Below are 25,829 nucleotides of genomic sequence, written 5' to 3'. Positions count from 1 at the left end.
CCTACTTATGTTGCGATTCCATTTGAAAATCACCTCATTACGTGATTATGTCATTAGGAAACGACGGCGACGAGGGGTGGCGTGCGATTCAAAAGCCCCCGGTGAATCTGTACGTGAAATTATAGACGAGAAAAAGGGCCTTAAAGGTAATTAATCCATTTAACTCTCCCGGCTCAACATGCCTGAGCAGACAACACAGCGGGCCCACAGAACGGGCCGAGCGAGGGGAAGAATGCCGGTGGATTGCTTTACAGGAGTGCTCCTTTGAAATATATACAGAAATGACAAAAGTACCATTCTTCGGCGGCAGGAGTTTGGTTGGGAAAAAAAAAAAACCCTGTTGTGAGAGGCAGACTTGGTTATGCGGCAGTAATTATGGGTTTACGGAGGGAGAGAATGGCACTGTATCGTCGTCGATGAGGCATTCCAGGCGGTATTATGAAAGTGATCTGCTTTAATGGAGTGGTTTTGACCCAGACCTGTGTGTTCGGAACCTCATAGGCCTTCAGTAAGAACCTCTTTCTGGATCCGAGGATCATAAAAAACCTACCTCACAAGAGCCAATGATATCAAATGATGGACAAATTTAGTTGATTCCGTAGTAAAAAATGAATGTCTAAAAAATGAACCTGTCAACTTGTTTGTAATACATCAGTATTTAGTTTCCAGAGGGTAGTAGAGGTTTTTGACAGTCTATGCAGAATATATGAAGGTAATATAGGAAGTGAATTAGTGACAGTTGCAGCAGCATTCCGTACGATGATAATGGAGGTCGGTCTATGGACTTTGCAGCAGAATATATGGCGGTAATAAAAGGAATTTAGTAAGTAAGTAATATTTGTAGAGCGCTTTTCTACATCAGGGTCACAAAGCGCTTAAATAATCAAAACAATACCCAATCAAATATATACTTTAAAAGGTCAAGACAACATCGAGTCTGACCATGAATAGATCTGAAAGTAAGAACAAGCATTTTAAAGTTGATCCTGAAAGAAACTGGAAGCCAGTGAAGAGATTTAAGGATCGGGGAAATGTGAGTTCTTCTACTAGAGCAGCCCAGAATTCTCGCTGCAGAGTTTTGTATTAACTGCAGGCGAGACAGATCCTTATGGTTAAGACATGAAAACAAACTGTTGCAATAGTCCAGGCGAGAAGAAATTGTGACAATTGCAGCCAAATACCAGAGGGTGATTATAGAGGTGAGGTTGCTGCAGTTGCACCAAAATACTAGAGGGTAGTACCAGGTGAGTTTGTGTGACCGTTGCAGAAATATACCAGAGGGTGATAACAAAGTGGAAGATTGTGAAAGTTGTAGCAGAAAATAAAGTAGGAGAGTTTAAGACGGTTGCAGCAGAGTACCAGAGGGTGATAGCACAGGTGCGTTTGTGACAGTAGGCAACAAGATAGAAGAAGGTTAATAGAGGATGTGAGTTAGAGGCAGTTGCAGGAGAATACCAGAGGGTGATAGAGAAGGCGATGTTGGTGACCGTTGCAGCAGTATACCAGAGGGTGATTGTGAAAGTTATAGCAGTATACCTTAGTATGATAGACGACAGTATGTGAATACAAGAAGACAAGAGTCTGTGACCAATGCAGCAGAATACCAGAGGGTGATAGCAGAGGTGAGTTTGAGACAGTAGGCAACAAGATAGAAAGTAATAGAGGATGTGAATAGGATAGGGAAGGCCAGTTGATAACCATTGCAGCAGTTTACCAGAGGTTGATAACAGAGGGCAGTTTGAAAGTTGCAGCAGAATACCGAAGGGTGATAGAGGAGGTGGGTTTTTTTGTAGCAAGAGAGTCTTGGAAGTTGCAGCACTTTACTCAAGGGTGATAAATTAGGTGAGTTTTGGCAGTTGCAGCAGAATACCGAAGGGTGATTGCGGAGGTGAATTTGGGAAAGTTGCAGAATAATAAGTGTGGTAGACAAAGTCAGTTTGTGAAAGTTGTAGCAGAATATATGGAGGTGATCGAGGTTGGTTTTCTAGTTCTTTGCAGCAGAATACCAGAGGGTGATGGAGGAGCCAGTATGTGACGATTGCATCAGCAAAAATGAGGGTCATAGCGGCAGTGATTTTGTGGCAGTTGCAGCAGAATACCAGGGGGTGATAGAGGAGGTACAAGTCAAAGATAATTTTATTGTCACTCCATAAATTCTTACATTGATGCCACGTATATACAGTAACATTAGCCCACTATCTGGGTTCAAATTGGAAAATGGCTTTTTAGGAAAACTGGTATCCGGTGGAATATCGTTACTGGAGAAACATATGACCATGGATTCAATTGTTTTGTAAGAATAGGAAAAGCAATTTGCAAGACAAGAAACAAAGAAATATACGGTTCAATTAAGCCTTAAATTTATTGAGTCTCATATCTATTGATTTACAGTTCGTCATGTCGCCTGCAAGTCAACACTGAGGGTTTATATTCACTCGTTCCTAATAAGAGCAAGTGGATCCATTTCCTGCATTTCTATAAACATTCTAGTCAATATTTAATCCTGCAAATGCAACCGGTGTTTTCCGTTGATTACAGAAAGCTTCCCCGGCTCGGGCGGCTAAACGGCGACCTTTAAAGGAAAAATAATAATCCACGAATCATAAAAGAACAGCAGTTATACAGTAGATCACCAACTATAGATTTGATTGATGTCATAAGGAAGCTATAAAAGTGGTGCTGGAATAAATCTCAATGGCCCATGTAATTAATGAGGCTTTTGTTGAGACGCACCAACTTGTGATTGATCATCGGGACCAAGTTTGGTCGTATAAACAACTTTTATTGAGTTCAAGGAAATATAAAAAAAAAAAAAAGGAAAATGTTTGGCTATTAAAAGTATGTTTGGCTATACAGTACGAACGAGTCCAAGTCGCCGCCGTAATAAATCCTTGTCGAACGACCGAGGCGCGAAGATAAATACTTCACTTTGAAAAAGTCCCGGTGAAAGAATTAAACTCCTTTAGGATAATAAAGATGTTAATTAATGTCTGCTTGTCATATCCAAGGGCACCATAAAAAAAATACGGTCTCAGAACCATATTTCTTAAATTAATACATGTGAATTTTTGAGCGCATGCCAAAGGAGAATCAGTCGGGGGGGTGTGGGGTGGGGGGGGGGAAGTTGGAAGCCCACCGATGTGGAATAGTGAATGATAAACCTCCTCAACCACGGGTCTCCGGGTATCCATGGGAGCGGTTCTCGGAGCCAAGCACCAACAGATTGGCGGAACAGTGTGGTGTGTAGGCCATTTGGCAAGAGTCCGCCGCTCCCTCGCGACTCCATCGGGGAGACGCCGCGACCTTATCCCTCACATTTCCGCTTCCATTGTTTGGGATATTTTGCATTTAACGGTGAGATAAATGAGATTTATTAGAAACGATTACGCGATGAGACTTTATAGGAACTTGTAAGACTCCGACAATTAATTAAATTCCCACTTTATTTGCTTTTGTGTCAAACTCACGAACCTGCAGGTTAAATTTTACGTTAAAAATGTAGCTCAAAAGATCGATGTTTATGTTGATATGTTGACCTATGAAGACGCCGGTGTTTAAAAATGATGTCCACGATTAAGCGGAGACGTCCAACGACAGTGAAAGTTATTAAAAAATAATTTGATGGAAACGCTTGAGAAAACAGAAAGATAATCAAGATGTACTTCCTGTTAAATACATTTTTGGTAAATGTATATTCTTTATTCGACTCACGACCTCAACAGCGATGACCATTAATATGGATGTAGCATTTAGCGCGATGGTTTTTAACGCAAATTCCGATGTTGCGGCCATTTTGGAAATTGTATTCTTCCTGGTTTGACAAGGAAGGGCTAGATTATTTTCAGGCAATGAAACCACGGGCCATTTAGCTCATGGCTACGCTGAGATTATAACTAAGATACAAAAAAACGCTAACAGAACAGGATCTTTTGCTAAGCAAAAAAAAAAAAATCACATTCACTAGACTTTAGACTTTCTTTATTGTCATTACACTGAAGAACACAGCATAGGGTAATTGTATAAATATAAATATTAATAAGTTTAAAATAGTGCAATATAATATAACCAGAATAAATAAATGCTTTAAATATTGCATAGAATGAATGTATATACAAGTATGAATATAAACAAGTAAAAAATAGTACAATATATTATAAATAGAACAAATAAATAATGTTTTAAATAGTGCACTAATGCTCTTTATTATGCAAATTTACGAAAACTGATACAGGATTGTAACCAAAACGCAATTGTTATGAAAAATATACAGTGTGTGTAGACGGGGAAATAAGTAATATAACCAGGTAAATACATGTCTTTAATGTCGTAACCATAGGTGTTTTTTCGGCCAGCCTCAAGTGGACACTCAATGAACTGCACCTTTACCACTTCCCTTTTTTTTTTAAGTATTAAATTTGTGTTTTCTTTCCCGTCTTATTGAAGTGTGGAGTCTTGAAAGGAGTGAGTTCTTCTCTGTCGCCCTGGTTTGCACTTACCTGCCCCCCCCACCTTCACCCTCAGCCTCACCTCACCATCTCCCTTTATCACTAAATCGCTCTCCATCTCTTTTCAACTCTCTCTTTAACTCCTTTTCACCCCCCCCCTACCTCTCTCTGTCAATTCTGCTCCTCTTTCAATCTCCCACTCGCTCTAATGCTCTGAAAACCACTCTTTCGGCGCCTCATGAAGCCTCTCCAGCGTTTACCCGGCAACCCTCGGTGACTGCTGGGCTGTAAAATGGCCAGAGGAGCTGGAGAGGCAGCGCCGGCGTCTGAGTAAGAGGAGTTAAGATTCCTGACAGCGGGGTCTCCCATTATCTCTGTAATCTGCTGATAATTAGAATTAGCGCACAGGCACCCCCCGGGGGGGGGGGGGCGAGACTCGCCCCAAAAAAAGAAACCTGAAGTAGACTCGACACAAAACACACACACTCGTGCGCACACACAGACTGGCTTTCAACACCTCTTTACTTTTGCTTTATTTCAAATGCTCGTGGACTCGAGTCCCCTCCACGAGACCCCCAGTTCACCCCTGAACTCGGCCCCCGGGGCGGCGAGAGGAACAGTGGGGTACAGCGGCACTCGCGGTCGCGGGGAATCCCCGGCTTCACCGACCATTAATCTGCCTGTAATTAGAATGTTCAATAGACGTGTTGGAACCTAATTATACTATCAACTGTTGAGGGGATTGATAAGAGGAACAGGCAGGAACCAAGACATTTGCTGCAGAGTTAGCATATAAAACACAAATACTCTCCCGAACTGCATGTTTTTTGTTGAATAAATGCAAATTATGTTATGAAATGAATGTGATTCTAATCTATTGAGACCTGGTTTTGAAATATGTTCTCAATTATGTGTAGAACAACAACATGTGTACAGAAAGTTGTTTAATTTTAAAGAAAAAAAACATGATCTTTATACAACGACATGATGACTTATGACATGTACTGATAATATTTTTTGGAACTTGAAAGCTTTTTTTGACAAATTTTCCAATGGATTTGATGGAACTATTGCAGCTGCTGTAGAAGTCTTTTGCTGAGAAAACTTACATCTTGTTTGTGATATTACAACGTTTCTTTTTATTTTAATTAATATATATACAGTATATATATATTTTGAAAGGTGCTGAGAAAGTTTTTGTGTTGATGGGTTCTATGATCATTGAATTAAACTATGATTATCAATTTGGTTCAAATTACAAACACATACAGTACTATTATAAAAAAAGGACCAAAAATTATAAATACAATTTTTATTTACAAAATGTTTAAACAAACATGACAGTTTTATAATGAAAACAAACCTGTCATTAAAAAGTTATAAAAAACATTGGATTTTTTTTTCTTTCTTTCACTTTTTAAACAGATTTAAAAAAAATAATCCACATATTTAATTTCAACTGAATTGTTCTTTATATAAATTAACATCTAAAGAGTATTTCAAACGTTTATGAAGCGACTTAAGTAGAATTAAATCACATATAAACTGCACGAATAAATTTAAAAAAAAACACAAAATTACAATTACACAAAAACAAAAGGTCACTTTCAGTACAGATAGAACCTTTAATCTTGTTTTTATTAAATATACTTCTATCTTTTATCAGACTATAAGGAAATAAGAACAAAATAAGTAAAACTAAAAAAGTAAAAAAGTTTAGGAGTCAATACTTTATCACATTACAAAGACCCTTCTTCAAAGAGTCTTCAAATCTGAGGAGAAAGTAACATTTCCACTCCTGCTAAAACACCTGTTTTCACGTCACCGGTTCACACAGAGTCTCCTCCACTAACCGGTGTCGTCCTCCGTGAAGTGTTGTTGTGTCGACAGTCGCAGCCCGGCTGACCCCTGCTGACCCCTGCTGCCGCCTCACAATGGCTGCAGTGGCTCGCAGCCCCTGTGTGGAGCTCATTCAAGTCGGGCCTTCACGCACATTCCAGCCATTCACTTCCCCGGGAGACTCTCTTGTTCTTCCCGACCGGGTCTCAGCCCGTCACTCACTCCCCTTGCGTCGCTCCTCGCTCTCTCGGAGAGTCACTAAGTTACATTAAATAACCAAATATGACCTCGATAAGCTGTGACTAAAGTCATTCAGAAGCAAAAATATCAAATATGATCATAAGTTTAGCAATGATGGCTCCAAAATATTGTTTTTTATACTTGCTTGTACTATATAAACATACTACTGCAGTTATTTAATCATTACTACAATCATGATTCTAAATAAACCTTTATATATAACAATAATAAATAAAACATATACAAACATAATTTGATTGTCATGGTGGCAAATAATACATTTTATTTTATATAATAGTGTATATAAGTTTAACAGTATGAAGATATTATTTTTATACTTGCTTGTACTATATAAACATACTACTGTCATTATTTAATATTACTACAATCATGATTCTAAATAAACCTTTATATATAATAATAATAAATAAAACATATACAAACATAATTTGATAGTAATGGTGGCAAATAATTCATACATTTTATTTAGAAGTTATATATAATAGCATATATAAGTTATAAATAAAGTAAAAAAGACTCAAATATTAAAAGATACAAAAGAACAAACAAACAGTATGAAAATATTATTTTTATACTTGCTTGTACTTTATAAACATACTACTGTCATTATTTAATAATTACTACAATCATGATTCTAAATAAACCTTATTATATAATAATAATAAATAAAACATATACAAACATAATTTGATTATCATGTTGGAAAATAATTAATACATTTTATTTAGAAGTTATATATAATAGCATATATAAGTTATACATAAAGTAAAAAAGACTAAAATATTAAAAGATACAATAGAAAAAACTAAAAGTATGAAAATACTGAAGTTCATTATTTTTAATTATTGTTTCTTTACTTATAATCCAGTAAAAAAAACATGTTTTTTTCTAATAAATGTTAGAAATAAATCTATATTTTATGATATAATTTATATCAGGTCAGGTCACACCATTAAAAACTGGTGCAACAAAAATAAAACAATAACCAACGACACACATTCAAAAACGTAAGGCGATCAATACAAAGCGCGTTTGCAAAGACGACCATTACGGCCATTTTTCCCCAATGTCGGACACGCGATCAATTAACCGCGTTTGAAGCATCAAGTGCTGACCTGGACTAAAGTATCGTGTCCAGAAGATGACAACACTTGATGATCTCCGAGGGGTTTGTTTACGACTCAAAACCAAAGTGTTCGTCTCAAAAATTAAATAGAAATATAACATTATTTTCTCTGTTTTAAAGCCGAAACGAGTGACGTCGTCGACCTGTCTCTGGGTTTTTTCTTTCAGTCTCGCTGCTGCTCTGTGATCGATAGAGTCACCTTGATTCGCTATTTGTAGCCGAGGTTGTGTGTCCATGTGTGTGTGTGTGTGTGTGAGAGAGTGCTGGCATGTACAGGAGAGCGAGCCGGGGTGTGAGGAAAGCCGTGGGGATCAGCATTAGCTACAGAGCCCTTTTTTTTTGCTCCTCTTTAAAGTTGATCAAAGGCAAAAGTAGTTGAAGCCCATTAAGCACGTCGCTCTCCGACGGCCGGGCTAAGAAACGCCGCACCATCCAGCGGGGGGACGAGTTTTCAAAAGCCGCAGCCACTCAAAACAGAAATGTATAGGTTTTTATTCTCCACATCAATGCCAGGGAAAAAAAGAAGGAGAAAAAAAAAGGTGAAAGGAAAGTTTTCTATTAAAAAAAGAAATTCAAAGCTTCACCTTTGAAATGTGTAACAGCTTGATCCACACTTGCTAACTGGTTTATTAAAATCACCACAGCTATTTTGCCGTGGTTGTCTGAGCTTATAAAAAAATACTATTTCAACTTCAGGGGGGTCGGGGGGGTGTTTTTGATGGCGCCGTCACCTTCTTCTTTTTTTATATAGTCCTGTCGATGCTTTGAGAGTTTATTAATCCTCGTCTTCATTTCTTATTGTTGGGGTGAAAAAAAAAGGCTTTTTCCTTCCACTGGTTTCTCTCGACGCCAGAGATGAAATTAAAAAGTTTAATCACTTGATATGACATGTTTTATTAAAAAAAAAAGAAGGAACATGTTTTCATTCACATATTGTTTCAGTTCAAAACTGACTAAACCAACTTAAATGTGAATCTAGAACAAAAATTGCACCAATTGTAAACTCAAAATGTACTTAAATCTTCTTCTACCTTTAATTTAATATAGTTTATTTATTTATTATTACATGTTTTATCTGAAAGAAGCAGCAGTTCACGAAAAAAATAGCGTTTTTCTATCAATCACATGAATAATTGCGTTTGTTTTCCATTTTATATGTGTTTTTTTTATTGTTAAAAGTCCTCAAAGAAGAAGCAACTACTACTACTTGATGATATGATTGTTTCAGTCAAACTTTAAACACGTCTCTTAGTTCATTGTTTATATATTTTGTTGCATCTTCTTAATTTCATTTACTTTTCTAAATAGAAAAAGCTAACTTTTTTGGGGGGTTAAACTGAATAGATTTATAGTTTTTGACTCTGTATCATCCCTGTATTTTATTAAAATATCTTTTAAAAAGTTAAATACAAGTAAGTAAGTAAGTAATAGTTATTTGTAAAGCGACCTTTCTAGACCAGGGTCACAAGGCGCTTGAACAATCAATAGCAATACACAGTAAAAACAGCAACATACAAATTAAAAAACTCGAACTAAAGCTTCTTAACTTTGATACAAAACTATAAATAAAGTTTTTACATCATGTTTGACTGATAAAGAGTAAAAAAAGGTGATATTTTCAAACCGAAACAGAAGTCAAATCTGATTATCTCGGTCATTTTCTCGTCACTTTGGAAGCAGGTGACGACCACACACTCGTCACTTTCTCAGAATCAAAAAGGTCAAACAAATGGCGAAGTGGCCGCTGCTGGGGGGGGGGGCGGTTGGGGGAACCACGTCCACGTATTATGACCTTAATGACGGATTATGAACGGGTGAGCGGATGTTGTGCTGCTAAACTAAACAGTTTGCGGGGAGGTTGAGGGAGGTCCTTGTGCCACTTATAGCTGGAGTGTGCGGTGCCTGGTTCCCCCCCCCCACACCCCCTCGCCTCCGCGGCCCTCCTGAGGGTTGAATTAGAATAAACATATATAATCAGATAATTAGGCATTCACCGCAGACACACACACACACACACGCCGGAGGCCGAGACAGCCAATGAAAGCAGTTTAGCAGATGTTTAAACACAGTAGCTTCCATTTCAGACTCGATCAAGAACTTCAGTTGTGAATGAGGGTAAAAAAAAAAAAAAAAAAAAATCTGGCTTTTAACATCTTCTAACAAATGTGATTTAGCGTGCCACAAATTACGACTGTCAGAAGCTTGTTCATCTCGAGAGAGAGGGCATCTTTTCATTAGTGCCGGCTCAAGAAAAAAAAAAAGAAGGTTGGTGCCCTTGCTCATCCCGGCCTGTCAAATTAATTAGTAGCCATCATTAATCTGTGACTGCAAAACTGGCTTGATAATCCCGGGCCTCGCGTCGGTATCAAATCAGCCGTGTATACCTGTCAGATAAATTCTAATTTCCTGTCCCATTTCTTATTCAGAGAATCTGTCAGAGTTACTCGCCCCTTCTTCTGCCACAATGAAAACAATCAAGCAGGGAAGATTTGCGTCTGACAGCCGTGACAGCCGCTTGTTTCCCCCCGAAAAAAGAAAAAAAAAAAAAAAAAAACCTTCCCCTCATAACACCAAGGTGGAATGACTGCACCCCCTTAAGGTTCCGGCCGGAATTTCAACCCTCGGCAGAGGGATGGAGGGAGTAGGGAGGGAGGGGGGGGGTAGAAGTTGAAGGCTGGTCCGACATTATCCTCCTCTCCTTCTCAACCTCTTGTCTGCCCGGGTGTTGCTTATGATCCATTTTCCAGCAGATATGAGAAAGTTGCTCAGAGGAAGAAAGCAGTCAATCAATCCGACTGAAATAGCTCGACTCCATTAGCGGGCGGTAACAGGAGCTGTGCCCTTGCTTAGGGGACTTTGGCTCAGTCCCGGCTCTGGTCCCCGAGCTTCTCTCTTCCCCCCCCAACGTCCTACAAACCCAGGTACTCGACTAGAGATGATCTCTTATTTCTCCGGTTATTTTTATTCTTGTTTAGCTCGTCCTCTAATTGTATTAAAAAAAAAGTACTTCCCCCCCTAGTGAAGACCTACGATCTTTGTGTCGCACGAAAGCCGATACCTCAAAGCTTCTTTTGTTTTATAACAGGGGTCGGAGGGTGGGGGGGTATTGGGAGTGGACCCCGGGTTTTTTCCACCTGGCGCGCATGCCTCTCTCAACTGCAGATTATTACAAGGAACATCTGCTCGCGGGTCACCGGCGATGTCAGTTGGCACAAAACGATCGGCGGCGTTTGGATCATCTTCGCTTAAGCCTCGCACCCTCACCTGTTTGAAGTGCACGGGACGCCATGATTAATTTGGGGGGGTTTTAGTTTACAGTTCAGAGACGGATCAGGGTTAATGCTCTTAACGTGCACACACACACACAACGAAAGAGAGAGGGGTGGGGGGGGGTTTGTGCAAATACCGACGCCCGGGGGTATTCCGACGGAAATCTTTCGGCGGAATCACGTCGGGAAGTTAAACTTGACTCGCACCTGCGCCTTTTTTTGGGGGGAAAATGTTGCTCCTTTGGTGAGGAAAAAGTTCAACTGAAAAAGTGACGATTTAACCTTGAGTCTTTGCAGCGAAGTGAGGGATGTAAACTTGACATTGACTGGATTATTGGTCAATTCCTACACAGTTCTGCGATTAAATAGTTAGTGTGTCAAATATAAGTGAATTAAAAAAATGTGGGGAACAAATCAAGTCGTGCAAATTTCGAAGAACAAAGTTTTCATCAAGAGGTTGTAGAATCTGCCGATAGGTTTCACGATACAACCTTAAAGATACGATGTATTGTGACACTGTAGTAACAAGGATATATGTGTAGTATTGTCGAGTACTTGACTCTGGTGTTGCAAGATTTACAGACAACATGACTCTTGACGAAGTCGTAACTGCTTCTATTCGTTTTGGAACCGAAATTTGTCCAAATATTAGCTTTTTAAGCGGTTAGAAACGACTGTATCCTCTCGTCCTTAGTAAACTCCAGGGTTTCACTGTTCCTTCAATGCGGAGTATGTAATTGCTAGCAGCTGGAAGTTTAATTGCAACACAAAAATGAAAAACTGGAATGAATATTTGGATTTTTATTGTAAATGAAGTCAAAATCAAATTGAGTTTTGCTGAAAAAAATATTGAAATACATCTATAAAATAATTAAATGTATTTAAAAAAAATATATTTTCTGACGAACCAAAATGTCATGTTGTTAGCTTTGTGTGTTAGCACGTCTGCTTCCGTAAATTCATTTATTTGTTGTCTTTGTTTGTTTGGGTTTCTTTTAGCCTTCGCTCTTACTGGGATAATTCAAATATCACACTTTATCTTAGTTTTTTTAGTGAGTTTATCTAGTTGGTTCTGTGGAGTACAACACTCACCAATGACTCACTGTCTAATAGGAAATTTTGTTTCAAATATAAATACAAAAAACAAAAACAAATTTAAGTAATTATTAGAAAAGTTTTGGCATAATAGTAATACTATAAAAAATATAGAACAAATAAACAATAGAACAAAGTTGCATTTTCAGGCCCCATATTTTTAATCTAACTGCACATTGTCCTTTTAAAATAAACTGGAACTGAACGTGATATTAATGAACCTCTTCATGGAACACCATGTACTGCGACAATTAAAGCAATGATGGTTGATTTATTTGTGTTTGTTACGAGAACACAGAAGCTCTTCAGACAAGAGCTGAAGTAATGAGTTTTTTACCCAGATTTTTGGGTTTGTAAACATCCAAAAAGTCAACCTGAGATACTGGTTTTCGATACATCCAGATTCAGAATTTTTTAGACTTTCTTTATTGTCATTGCACAGAAGAACATAGCGGTGAAAACTGGCACCTTTTTTTTTGTTTTCTTAGGTATTTAAGGTTAAATATTGGGATTTGCACCAAATAACGAACTGCTCTGTTTTGTAGAATGTTTTGAATCAGAATAAATACTAGTTCCAAGTACAAAATAACTGCAAAATCATGTTTAAAAAGTATTATTTTACACCCAACTCAAGATTCTTAAACTGGAAATACCTTCATAATACATCTGGAATCAAATCAAGGCCGACTTCTAACCCTTTTTTTTCCCCTTCCTCTGCTCCTTTTTTCTCAGAGTTTTTCTTTTTTCTTTACACCCCGCTAAACCCCTGTCCTCACCCCCCCGACACCCCCTGCCTCGCCTGTCCTAACCCGAGCTCAGCTGGGCGGCACCGAGATTGTAGCTTGAGTGTAACGCTGTGTCAGGTGCTATTAGAGGCTGTTAGGTGGCAGCCTCCATCACTCTCCGTCTCCCCGTGTCCACTCCAGGGGTGATGCAGTGCAATTGCCTTACATACCGGCGCAACCACGGCGCGCTGACAGGAAAAGGCCTGATTGGCGGTGACATAACCGTGTTGGCGAGGAGACGGTTTACGGGCGGAGATAGATGGGGAGGGGGGCACAGGTGGTGGCGGGAGCAGCTCCGCGGGGTGTTTTTATATCTCTTCGGCGGGACCTCAAAAAGCTGGGAGTGTGTCAGCGTCCCAGGTGTTAGCGCCGCCGCTTGTCCGCCGGGGTCATCGGGGGAACGCCGACTGTACGTTGACAGGGGGGGGGGGTGTGCCGGGGCGAGAGTGGTGTGGTGGGAACATGACAGGGTGAGGGATGTCCCCGGTGGAAATCACGGCGACAGTTTATAAAGGTTTTAAAGTGTCAAACAAGGAGGTTGTCTTTCGGTGACGCGCCTTGCAACCGTCTCCATAACCAAACTGTCGGGTGTCCCCCTCCCGGCGTCATTCCCTAGGCTTCCATTATCACGGCTCATAAATGACCCCCCAGGGGTGGTGGTGCCGCCCTGGTTCTTTCCCCTCGTTCTGGTCCTCGACACACTAGTTTTAATTAAAAAGTCGTAAAAAATCTCGACTTGCGTATTTCAACATTTCCGAAGAGCGCTTTAGTTTTCCTTTTTTATAGTGTTTGGATCCGTGTTTAACGATGTGGGTTTTACTGCAGTTTATGATGTTTGGAGCTCCTTGATGGACCTTCTTTGGAAAGTCATGGTGAGTGGTAGCTCAAGCTCAAGTACCTGGTGGTTGAAGAAATTACACATCGAACAAGAAACTCCAGAAACCTGACGATAATCACGATATACCGTTAAATAATTAGAGCACTTATAGGGATAGTTAACATTTTCTACTCATGTGACTAATGGTTGGTATTAATTCCAGAGTAATCTGGGTCACGGCGCCAATTTTCTTCGTCCTTCTTGTCCAAAAATACACAGTTAAAAACACCCAAAAACGTCCATACTGCTGCGTAAATAAATAAGTTCATGGTTAAAGCTAATATGTAGCAGAAGCTAATTGGCTAGCATGCTACACAGACGGGAAACACTCTGGGTAATGTATAGCGCAGGCTCCCGATAAATCAAACGTCTACACAGGAAGCTAGCGCCTTTTTAGCTTCTGCTACGAAAAAAAGCTTAAAATATTGACTATAGTTACATTTTCTTCCGAACAATGTTGACGTTTCAATACAAGACGAGCCGTACAAAGGTATTTTGAGTATTTGAGTATTTAAGTGGCTCTTTGGACGGAAAAAAGTGAGCCCCTGTCGCCATCAAACATTTCTGTCTGTAACTTCAAAAAAGAAACAGATTACTCTCAAAATAATCCCAAATCTAATCGACATGAGGCCGAGTAGAGAATGAGTGAAATTGAATTTTGGATAAACTGAATCACTTTAGCATCGCAATTAATCGTTGTGAAATTCCTGTATACTTTCTTTAAATTTACTTGAATTCAAACTAAATCTTTTCACTTTTTTTTTTAACTTTATTGAAATCTGTTTTTGAGTAACTTTACAGGCAGAAAGACAAACATAGACGATCACAGAACATCCATGGCTGAGAGTTGTTGTATAATCTTTTAAATGTAATATCAAACCTTACTTACAAAACAGAAAAAATCCTGAAAATGTTTACAATATTCAAGTCAGTCTTACCAAATGAAAACCTTTTTTACAGTTTGCATCACTTCAGAGTTTAAATGGCAGCAATAATGACTATTAAGAAGAAAAAAAAAAGGGTATTTGGTTCGAATCCCAGAGACCATTGTTTGCTCCATTATCGTTGGCACTACACACAACACTGTTATTTCTTCCATGCTTCATTCTCAACAGCTTACAACAAGTCCAATCACAGGCTTCACGAGCGGCTCCGACAGACATCGTAGAATCGCAGCACATGTTCCTCGGGTCACCGACAAATAGGACCCGATACACAATAATGCCCATACAAGTAATTGCCTTTCTTCAGGCTATTAGGCCCCGAGGTCCTCTTGCCCGGCGAAAAAAACCTTTGCTCATAAACTCCTGATTCTCGAAATTTGATATTGCGAAGCCGCCGCCATCGTTGCCTGGTTGCGAATGGCCGTGTTAGCGGCCGAGCTAAATCTCATGTTCTTCGCATTGTACCGGCGTAACCCGGTTAGCGGTTCAAACACGCGGCGTTTTTCCTCAAAGGGCTCAGAGGGAAATGATTCATCTATCAATACCGAGTCACTTTTGACATTCCAATATGGAGTCATTTTAACTTCAGCGGCGATTATTCTCGACCCCCGTAAAAATGCCTTCGCGCTCACGGCTCGCCATCCTGGCTGGTTATCGTCAGAGCCGAAGAAATTACACCCCGACTACACGGAAAGGAGTCCAACAAACAATAAAGACGATTTAACAGTAATGCTCGGTGTAATTTCTCCAATCGGACAGTGCGGTTTGTCATTTCTAATATGATCGAGTCGCGGCGAAACGACGTTACGAGCGCCGCCTTGCGTCGCGTCGTGGCCTCGGGGTATTTTCCGACAAATTAGGGCTTCGTCGTGAGTCGACCGCATCCTATCAGGTGGGTTGTCGCGATGACAAGCAACATCACTTAAGGTGACTCCACGATCACGGGATTATACATTAATGCACTTTTTTTTGAATTTCCAGACCATAATTAACGATAAAAACAACAACCCTCGTTATGAGGCCGAGCTAATATATACAGCTCCGTGGCGCCGACAACCTCTTCACCTCCCGACGAGCCGTGTGTTTACATCCCCGGGTTCCTTTGAAAAGGGACAGAAACCTTATTAGCGTTTGTTTGTCCCCTTCTCTTGAAAATCCTCTGCAAATGACAAGGGAGTTCATCCGCGAACATGAAAGAAGTGTCTTGTAATTAGTATATAGTGATTAATGATTGTCGGCGTCGCGGCTTCTTCCACTTTCGTAAACACACACATGAAGATATATACGTTGCATCCCCATGAGGGGGTGGTTTTGTACGTTTGGAAACGTAGCCGTGGACGCAGACGAAGGAGCATCACAAGGTTTTGCTAAATTAATGAGTACATGGTGAATATTTGCCCTTTATCTGAGGCAGGGGTGTGTGAGCCCCTCGCTCTTCACACAGTTGGAATGATTAAAGGGAATAATTAGCACTTGGTTGGGATTTAACATCAAATTAAGTCTTGTTTGTTGTCATGACGGGAATGTTGACGGAAAAAAATGTGATTTTAAGGTATATATAAAAAATATAGACATATTGTTATTTAAAGACGTCATTCATAGTACTATCTATCCATCTATACTGTTGTTACACTTAAATAGTTATTACAAATTAATAGCCAAAGTTAATTAACTTAAACAAATATGTGACCGGCAGAAAAACAAAGATGAGAAAAATTGAAGGAGGACTATAAAGATTTAAAAGACAATCAAAAAATGTAATCTGCAACATTGACATTTTAGTTATACTTAAATAAATAATAATTAATTATAAATGGATTTTTATTTTACATTTTTATTCAAGTCAAATTTGTCGCAGTATGAGAAATCCTTAATCCTAGTAAAATCAACTCATTTATCTATATGTTTTTTTCTATTCTGTCTTTTTGCTGTAAGTGAATAAAAAGTAAGTATTATTATCTTACATTTCATCTAAATTAAGGGGGAAAAAGAAAATGTTTTACTTTTTAGAAAATCACATAAATTGTATGGTTGTGTATTGGCAATAATCTAGTGATATGATACCTATCACAATACAGTGGCAACGATATACTGTAGTAACACGTATATATGTGTAGTATTGTCGATTACTTGACTCTAGTGTTGTATAATTTACAGACCACATGACAAAGTCCTAACTGCTTTCATCTGTTTTTAAACAAAATATGTACAAAAAGTCGGCTTTAAGAGATGCTGGAGTCACTGTATCCTCTCGTCCTCAGTCATAAAATATGATTCATAAGCCAAAATTGAAAAAAAGTTTATTCATTCATATTTGTTTTTTTTAATTATTGAAACAGTGCTGTCGCCATTTCCATATTTTCTAACACTCTTTGAAAATTGCATGAAAAGGATAGTAAAACCAATATAATTGTTATTAATAAATGCTCAAAAATGTTTTTTATAAATGGTGTATCTACAGACATTTAAGACTTTTCTAGTCAACTTATTTCCCTCAAGATTAAATAGTTATTGTAATACATAAGGTTCACGATCAAAACACTAAAATCCTTCAAACTACCGCATTGTCCCGGAATTCCGGTGGCAAAATAACGCAGGAAACAAGTTTGTGAATTTGTATTTTTCAATAACTGACTCGTGAGCAGAGATCTCGCTCGCAGTGAATCGTCTATTCGCACTCAAACAAATCGATTCAACTAACTGGAAGCGCTTCGCTGGTTTATTTATTTTATTCATCCATTTATCCATTTACAATGAAACGGAATGAGGAAAATAAGTAAATTGCTCAGGGACAGCAGATGAGCGCAAACACACACAAACAAACACACACACACACACAGAGAAAGAAAAATCATTGCTAATTATTTCAGGCAATCCACTGATCAATCTTTCATAACGTAACATCATTCCCCGTGTAGGTTCTCAGCAAGAATCTGATTCTGGTAATGTTTTTAAAGGCTTTCATGCCTTTAGGTCCTCCATCGATGTTATGGATTTCTTTCAGCCGCCAAAAAAAAAGAAAAAAAGAATAGAAGGCAAATTCTGTTTGAAAGGAGTTCATCATAAGCCATCTGATTAGATTGACAAGTATTCAATATAACGCTTGTTAGAGCTAATCTAATAAGAGGCCAAACATATTGTTGACTCTGCATATCTGCAGCGCTTGATTGTATTTGAATAAAACATGGTATTAAGATCCAGAATAAAGCTGTGAATCTGTGCCTTAGATTAAATTATCAGGCCTGGGTAAGAAAAACATTCTCCTCTGCACATTTATGAACCCCAGACACCCCCCCCTCCCTTCTCCCCTAACCTGGATTTCCACAAGGTGAAAGGTTCCAAATCCCACTTTAGATGGGTTGATCTTCTCAGGCCCATTATGCTCCTTCACTGTGACAGACGTGAAGCTGGGAAGCGGTCGGAGCTGAGCAAAGATAAAAGTGGAATTAAAGAGAAAGACCGAAACTCAACTTGAGCATTTGTATAACTTACCCCCATCTTACACTTCGGCATTAAGGCGAGTCGGTTTGTATTCCCTCCTAATGCCGTGTTTCCCATCACCCTCTTTCAACTGTTGGGTTCCCGACGCCCGTCATGTCGGCGGAAAATCGTGGTTAGGAACTTACAGTTTTCCCCGGGAAGTTGTGACGGATTTACAATTATAGATGTGAATCTAAACCCATGGTTTCTTCTGAGAGCAATGCAAACACTTTCCTAGAAACCAGGGGTAAGACTACTTAGTTAGTAAGTCATTTATATTTATATAGCTCTTTTCCAGACCAGGGTCACAAAGCGCCTAAACAATCAAAACAATATTCAATAAAGTATATACTTAAAAGGTCAAGATATAGTGGGGCAACAACGTAGTGTTGTCTGGGGGACATCGCTTCCGCAAGGTATCTGGGGTCTGGTCCAATGGCCTCCCCCCTGTAGGACACACCTTAAGTACCTAAGGATGGTCAAGAAGACGTCCTAAAAACTTAGGATACTATCTGCAAGATGTCCCAGGTTCATTCTTTCACTAGATTTTCAATTACACAATTTAAAATGATGTGATTAAAAAATTACATTCGCAGCACATTACTAAGTTAATTTAGCCTAAATTATGCTAGCAATTCAAAGTAATAAAATAAATCTACTTTGTTTTTAAAATGTTCAACTTCTGTTGTTGTAAATTAGCTCTATTTTGCAAAAACTAGTGATTTTGTGTATTATTTTGACATTGTTGCTATAAGTATCGCTGAACAAAAAACAGTATAGCTGTGAACTCACTGCTAGCATCATTGCTAACTACTTAAAGCCTACAAAAAAATACATATTGAAAAGTCTAGAAATACTTCTGGAGTGAAAAATATAAGTTAAGTTCCAAAGAATAAATAATTTAATTGGATTTAAAGTGTCTGATTTTTTACTATTATTTATGGGTACCATATTGCACTATTTTTAATTTTAAATTAATATTTATACTTTTATATACATTAAATCAATTGAATATTTAAAACTTTATTCATTTATTCTGTTTATACTATATTGCACTATTTTTATTTTTAACTTAATAATATTTATATTTATACTTGTATACATACATTCACTCTACTGTGTTGCAGAGCAAAGAAATGTATTCTTTTCTTGTCTTATCACTTTCTTATGTGATGCAAACTAGCTCAAACCATGGATGGCTTTAACTTTTATCCAGTTCTCAATAAAAAAGTACTACATATTGGTTAAAGACAAACATTATTTAGGATAAAATCCTATTATTTATCAAATACAAAGCATGATGTTTAGGTATTTGCCACCAAGGTACTTTTCCAGTTACGATAAATGTCGATCCATTGCTCGTCTTTAAATAAAAATGAAAGTTAACACAAAGATTCTCAGTGCAGAACCCAAATGGTGACGAATGACAAAATAAAAATGATCTTGTAGGTCATGTGGAAGTATGTTTAATGCCAGATACTGTACACAGAACTTAAGTTGCAAAGTATCAGTACATCTCGAAACACTTGGATTAGCCATAATACTGTAATTCTCATTGAGAGACTTTGACTGCACAAGGACATCGAAACTTTTCTTTCCCCCTTTTTCCAAAGACTCGTCTCTTATGAAAAAACGCTAAATAATCTAAAACAAAAAAAGACTGGAGAGTATGTTCCTGTGGTTTATCCGATCCCCCCGTCGTCCCTCGGACCGCTGGAACGGGACAAAGACGGAATCTAATGACACTAAGCTCGCCGAGCTGAGGGCAACAACTAAGTCCCAATAGACAGAAAGCCGAGATTGGCTGCGAGTAGACAGGGGAGGAAAACTCATCCCCCGAAGCTGTTGATCACAACACAAATGACAAATAATTGACTGGATGATGGATGATGAGATTAGATTTATGGGTTTAAACAAGGTCAGACATCTCACTCCCACCTGCTAACCACGGCGCTGCCGACGACGGAGTCAGAATTATGGTTATGTGTATGATAATTCTTCGATCACAGCCTTGGGAAGGTTGTTAAGGACTTGTGCGATATCCAATAGGTGTTGGGTTTAGCAGCTGAGCCTACCGGGTCAAATCGCAAGGTCAGAGAAGCCAGGTGGGATCAGATGCCCTGCTAGTGTGGATGGAACGGAGGAAATACAGTATGAGATATTTCGTAATTATGCTGGACTAGCATCAAAATATTTGATGTCATAAGTATTGTGAATAAAACGTAACATTGGCAGCAGATTATTAAGATAATGTAGCTCAAATTATGCTGGCAATTCAAAGTCAAATAAATACATTTTAGTTGTTAACTGTTATTATTTTTGCACAATAAAGCTAGTTGACAATGACAAAAGTTTAAGTATCCGTTAGGGCTGCACGATATTGGAAATATGTGCGATATTCGTTATTGGTGTCTTGAAAGGCAATATCAATATTAATGGGATATTTTTTTCTTTAACCTAAAAATGTAGCCGCACATAGGTGCTAGTACTGTAGTGGAGGTTTAGAGAAGAAAAAGGTGATATTTACCTTTCGTTTATTTCCGCACTTCGGTGCCGACATGGTCGGAAAAGAATATTGCTTATAACATCAGAGAGGAGCCGCCGGCGCGTCGTGATATCAATAATAAATCCACCTCCTTGTACACGCACACATAACAGTTTATGAATGACCTGACGCTAACAACTTAGCTCATTAGCATATGCTAAGACGAAGACGACAGGTTTACACTTGTTCTGAAGTTTTGCGATCTTATAAGAAAACGACTGAGACGAGATGAAAAGTTCTTACAATATGTTGCTTAAACAAAGGAGGTTGAAAGAGACGAGTGACTGGATCAGTATTGTTTGAGTTGATGACTTGAGTTGTTAAGTTAGTCTTACTTCCGTGTATAGCAATAGCAACCGAGCCTAGCAAGCTAAAAACAACGAGACATAGAAGTACAAATTGGAAACTTTACAGAACGTGACACTGACTGGTCAAAGTGCACAAAGAAATGCATGATTTATACATTAAAAAAATTATAATGTTTACAATATGCATATCGCTTTGGCCAATATCGCAATATCGATATTTTTTCGATTTATCGTGCTGCCTTAGTATCCGTGAACAAAAACTATTTTAAACTCACTGCTAGCATCATTGCTAACTAGTTAAAGCCTACAAAATATCAAGATAGTTAAAAAAAAGACTTTAGGAGTCGAAAATATAAGTTAAATTCTCAAAAGAAAAATACAATTTTATTGCATTTAAAGGAACCCATTTTAACGGTTATATGAAAACCATGGATGACTTCAACTTATATCCGGTTCTGAATAAAAAGTACTGCATCTACACCCTTGTACACCCTCAGAAATGTCTTATGAGAACATAAAGCGAACCCTCTTGACTCGGGAATGCGTATAAAGAGATCATTTTTGCAAGTTCATCTGAGACGCCACGGCTCCGGTTGAGGGGGTTTGAGTTAGTCCTGTCAGTCATAACAATCAATTGCACCAGGAAACTCCAAGGAGGAACCTTTCAAGCGGGGGCTGGGGACTGTTGAAGAAAAGGACGAGCGCCAGATAGAAGATGATGTCATGCATACAAGTGTGAGTTTAGCGCGGCGTTCTTCAATATCTTGCATTTTAAAATATGAAGGGGCCATCTCTTTTTAACTTATTTATGAGGGCAATCTTCCCGGAGGGTATAAAACCTTTATTTAAAATGTCCATTGTTTACCGTGAACCCCCTCGCACTGATTAAATCAATCACTTGGTCATGAACTCTCCACTGGGGAAGTATAATGAAGGCCGACCATTTTTTTTTTTAGTGAGGATTTTCCTTTTTTTTTTTTTGTCTAGCACTGAAGCTCGGCGTTTATTTAACCATTAACTCATAAAGAATAAATTACCCACCTTTTTTTTGGGGGGGGGAGCAGGCTGAAAAAAAAAAACAGGGAAAGTTTTCTATTTATAGAAGGTAAGTGGTTAACTTTTATATGCACTTTGGTGGCTTTTGCACACTTCGTCTCCTTCATCCTCTTCAGCTCGAGGACAAGGGAGCTGTTAACTGTTGAGAGCCAATAAAAGTGTTATGGCTGCTATCTTTAACACACCGCGAGTGAAGCGAGCCTTAAACGAACTAACCGGCTTCCAGCGAAGAATTATTAACCCCCTGTACCTGGAGTGTTTTTGCTGTGTAAAGCGGCCAAGCATATTTTTTTACTTTTCTTCCATATGGCTGCTTTTAATTTACAAGACGTAAAAAAATCTATAAATCTCTTCCCAACAGCTTTGGATGTTTGTAAATTCAAATGATCGTCCCAAACTTTTTTATGAATAAAACATGAATTAAACAATCCAACTAAACCTAAATATATGCACTTGTTGAGTAAATAAAAGCCCGAAGAAAACGCATGAATTAAAATCCTTGAGCATTAATAATAAATCTTGTCAGATTCTTAAAGATTTGATTCCCCCGTCAATGCTTACAAACAACCACACAGAAGCTAATAGAATTACCGCAATCAGTCCAGATGGTTACCTATACGTTATGTTTATGAGCGGGCCATTTCGGTAAACAGTTCGCCGTAGACAGGTCATTAGTTAAGTAGCCAAAGCTTCGGGGCTTTAATTTTTTTGGAGGCTATAATTTATCCCGGACCAAAAAAAAAACCCAAATAAATCAATGCATATTTAGAGAACATATGTTAGAAGATTTGGACAAGCTGCAAAAGCCGAAGTCCATTAATAAATTGCCGAACGTGGAGGATTCATTACCGTATGGATTTTAAAGACCGAGATCCACTCAAACGACAAAGAAATGCAAATGTGTCGGCATCATCAGGCAGAGTGCTCGAAATAGATTGCCGCGGCGTAATCACGACGCACACGTTTGCTCTATCAATTCAAAAAATAAATAAAAAATCATAAGGTCCGAGAGGCGAGCGCATATATGCCAGAAGGATACCTCATTGATTTAGCTGTTGATCTAGAGCTCCGGAGGTAAAAAAAAAAAGGGAACGGCTTCTCCTGACAAATTGCGTTTTAAGATCCAAAATTGCTTTCCTTAATTGCCCTTAAAGACTGCAGCGCCAATTATTAATCAATGGGTGTCAAGGGAGCCCCGGCTGTCCCGGTATTTAAAAGCCATAAATTGCTGAATTATATTCATATTTATTCTAAGTAGGGTCCTCATTGTAATTGGCATGTTATTAGGCGGAGGGCTTTTAGTCCTGTATCAAAGTAATTCAATTAAGAAAAAAGTGAAATATAGATCTGTCTAGGATAAACAAACAAGGCCGGCTCTAATATGACAGCAATGCAGTGAATGGTCTGGTTAAGTAGCTCATTATTTCTGCCCTTCCTTGAGGAAAAAGAGCCGCTTCAGGACCGTAGGGTTTCACTCGTACTGTAGCAGAGCCGGAGACTATGGAAGCACCTCATCAATCCACTTATCCTCGTTCCATTGGCCGGATAATCAGAGTGTCTGACACTAATGGTGAGGTTGCCTCACCGCTGAGAAAATATACAGAAGCGGCAGCTGAACCCCGTCTTTTCCCATCCAACCCCACCCTTCAGATGCCGCAACGCTCGGTACCTCTTCGCTTCCATTTTTCCGATGTTCAGTCAAGAGGGTAATCCTAAGCTCCTTTACTTATCTATCGGAGGAATTTCCAGCATTAGTCATGATAAGACAAGTCCTTGCTGATAAAGTCAAGGAAAAAAAAAAAGCTCTCCCAAGCCCTCGACGAGTGGAAAGCAATTTTCGACAAGAGTTTTTTTTCGAATAAAGGCGTTTGATTTCTCTTCGTGTCATGTGTTAAAGAAGTCATTGACGGAGTAATTTAGACCCTTGTGTCCGTGTCTGAGAAAGATTTGAACGCTTTGTAATCAAGAAGATTTGGCTGCCGATAGCAAGGACTAGACTAATGGCTACGTATTAAAGGCTGTATTTTATGAGCATGAACACGCTTCATCCTAGTATCTCTTTCTTTCAACATTCTTCTGCCGACACTCTGTCCAAACCATCTGGCCTCTTCAACTCTGTTTCTAAACTTCTCCACATGTCCCTCTGATAAAACCATTCGTCTTCACTTCGCATTATCTTCGTCTCTCCGCTTCCTCAACAGCCTGACTCGTTCCACCCTCGCCGCACTCTCTTCTTCGCCTGCCGTGATCTCCACTCAAAATCAGGTCGAGGAACTCAAGAACATCTTTTCTTATTCACCTGAGATTTGGAGCGTTGCCTAAAGGTCCGGCACCAAATCTAGTTAACGTCTTAAGACGAAAGCGTTTGGTGAAATATTCTCTTTTTGTCTTTTAGGAACATGAACTAAATAAACTTTGAAAGAATGTGTTTGTAATAAGGCAGCTTTAAGCTACTATATATGCATTGGTACAGGGTCAGAGTCCAATTTCTTACGCCATATTAAGCTAAATATTACATTTTTCAAGTCATACGGAAACCAGTTTTGATCTAAAAAAATCAGATCAAAGATCAGTATTTGTTGATTTACTAGCGAAATAAAGCTTGTTCCTACTGAGTCTACTGAGTCCTTCAAGAAACATCTTAAGACCTTTTTCTTTGCGCCTTTTTCTTCATTTTCCTGGGGTTGCTGCGTTTGTCTCCATGTTGTCTTGACCTTTTAAAGTATGTACTTAGTTACTTGTTTATGTGCTTTGATACCCTGGTCAGAGAAAAGCACCGTACACTTCAAAATTACTTACTTACTTACATGTTGTGTCACCAAGTGTCGTTAATCCATAAATGCTTGAAACCAGATGTCGATGTTGAAGGTGTTTTTTGCAACACAGGCTGCATTAATATGGGTATTACTTTCTAGGACTTTTGGGGTTTGGTAGATAAAACTGTTACAATTAAATGGCATGACAGTAAAGTGTATCCTCTGCAACAAAAAGGTCCAATATAGAGTTTTACGTTTGACTCAATGTCGCTTGTTTACAGGCTTATTTATCAAGGCTTTGTCTGGTAAGATTCACAAGCTAGTGTCCTTGAAGAAAACGCAGTCATTTATCCAAATAAAACTCCTTTTAAATAACAAACGAACTAACGCATCACAGATCGTGACATGGTCCGATGGTCCGACAAGACACGTATTATTGGTGCTTAAACCCAAAAATGTAAGGTTTACACAAATGGACACCAGATCATAAGAAGTTCAACAGATATTATGAAGGATAGAAACTGTGATCAAATGTCTCAACTCAACAGGACCTGGTTTGGAAAAATTCTTCAGCAGATGCATTTGGTTTAATCAAAAGTATTAAATGGTATTTCCAAATGTTAATATATTCTTTGGAATCATTTCTATAGACAAAAGTGTGCAGTTGAGTGAATCATTTGCTCCACAGTATATTTAAGACTTTGTATTAATCTTAATTACTCATAAACGTGTCATTCTGTGAATGTTTTTAAGATGGTGAACCATGATAAATATTCCATCTGCTGTCATTTATATGAAGATATACTCAGGAAAATGTAGCTTTCAGGCCAACATCACACAATTAGGCGGACATTGTTGCCATAATGATGAAAATTGATGACGTTGACACAAGCCTCCTCTCCGCTGACACAGTGGCGGTTCCTTTGCTTATAAGTAACATTTGTTTCGCTAAATCGTGTCGGGGTATTTTTGGGTCGGATTGATTTACACCTTTGGAAAGAGTTTCGTGCTTCAGCAGCGAGAATAAGAGGAGGATATATACG

Source organism: Callionymus lyra, chromosome 17 (genome assembly GCF_982586985.1).
Source record: "Callionymus lyra chromosome 17, fCalLyr1.hap1.1, whole genome shotgun sequence".
Lineage (NCBI taxonomy): Eukaryota > Metazoa > Chordata > Actinopteri > Syngnathiformes > Callionymidae > Callionymus > Callionymus lyra.
Note: the sequence above shows the minus strand (reverse complement) of the source record.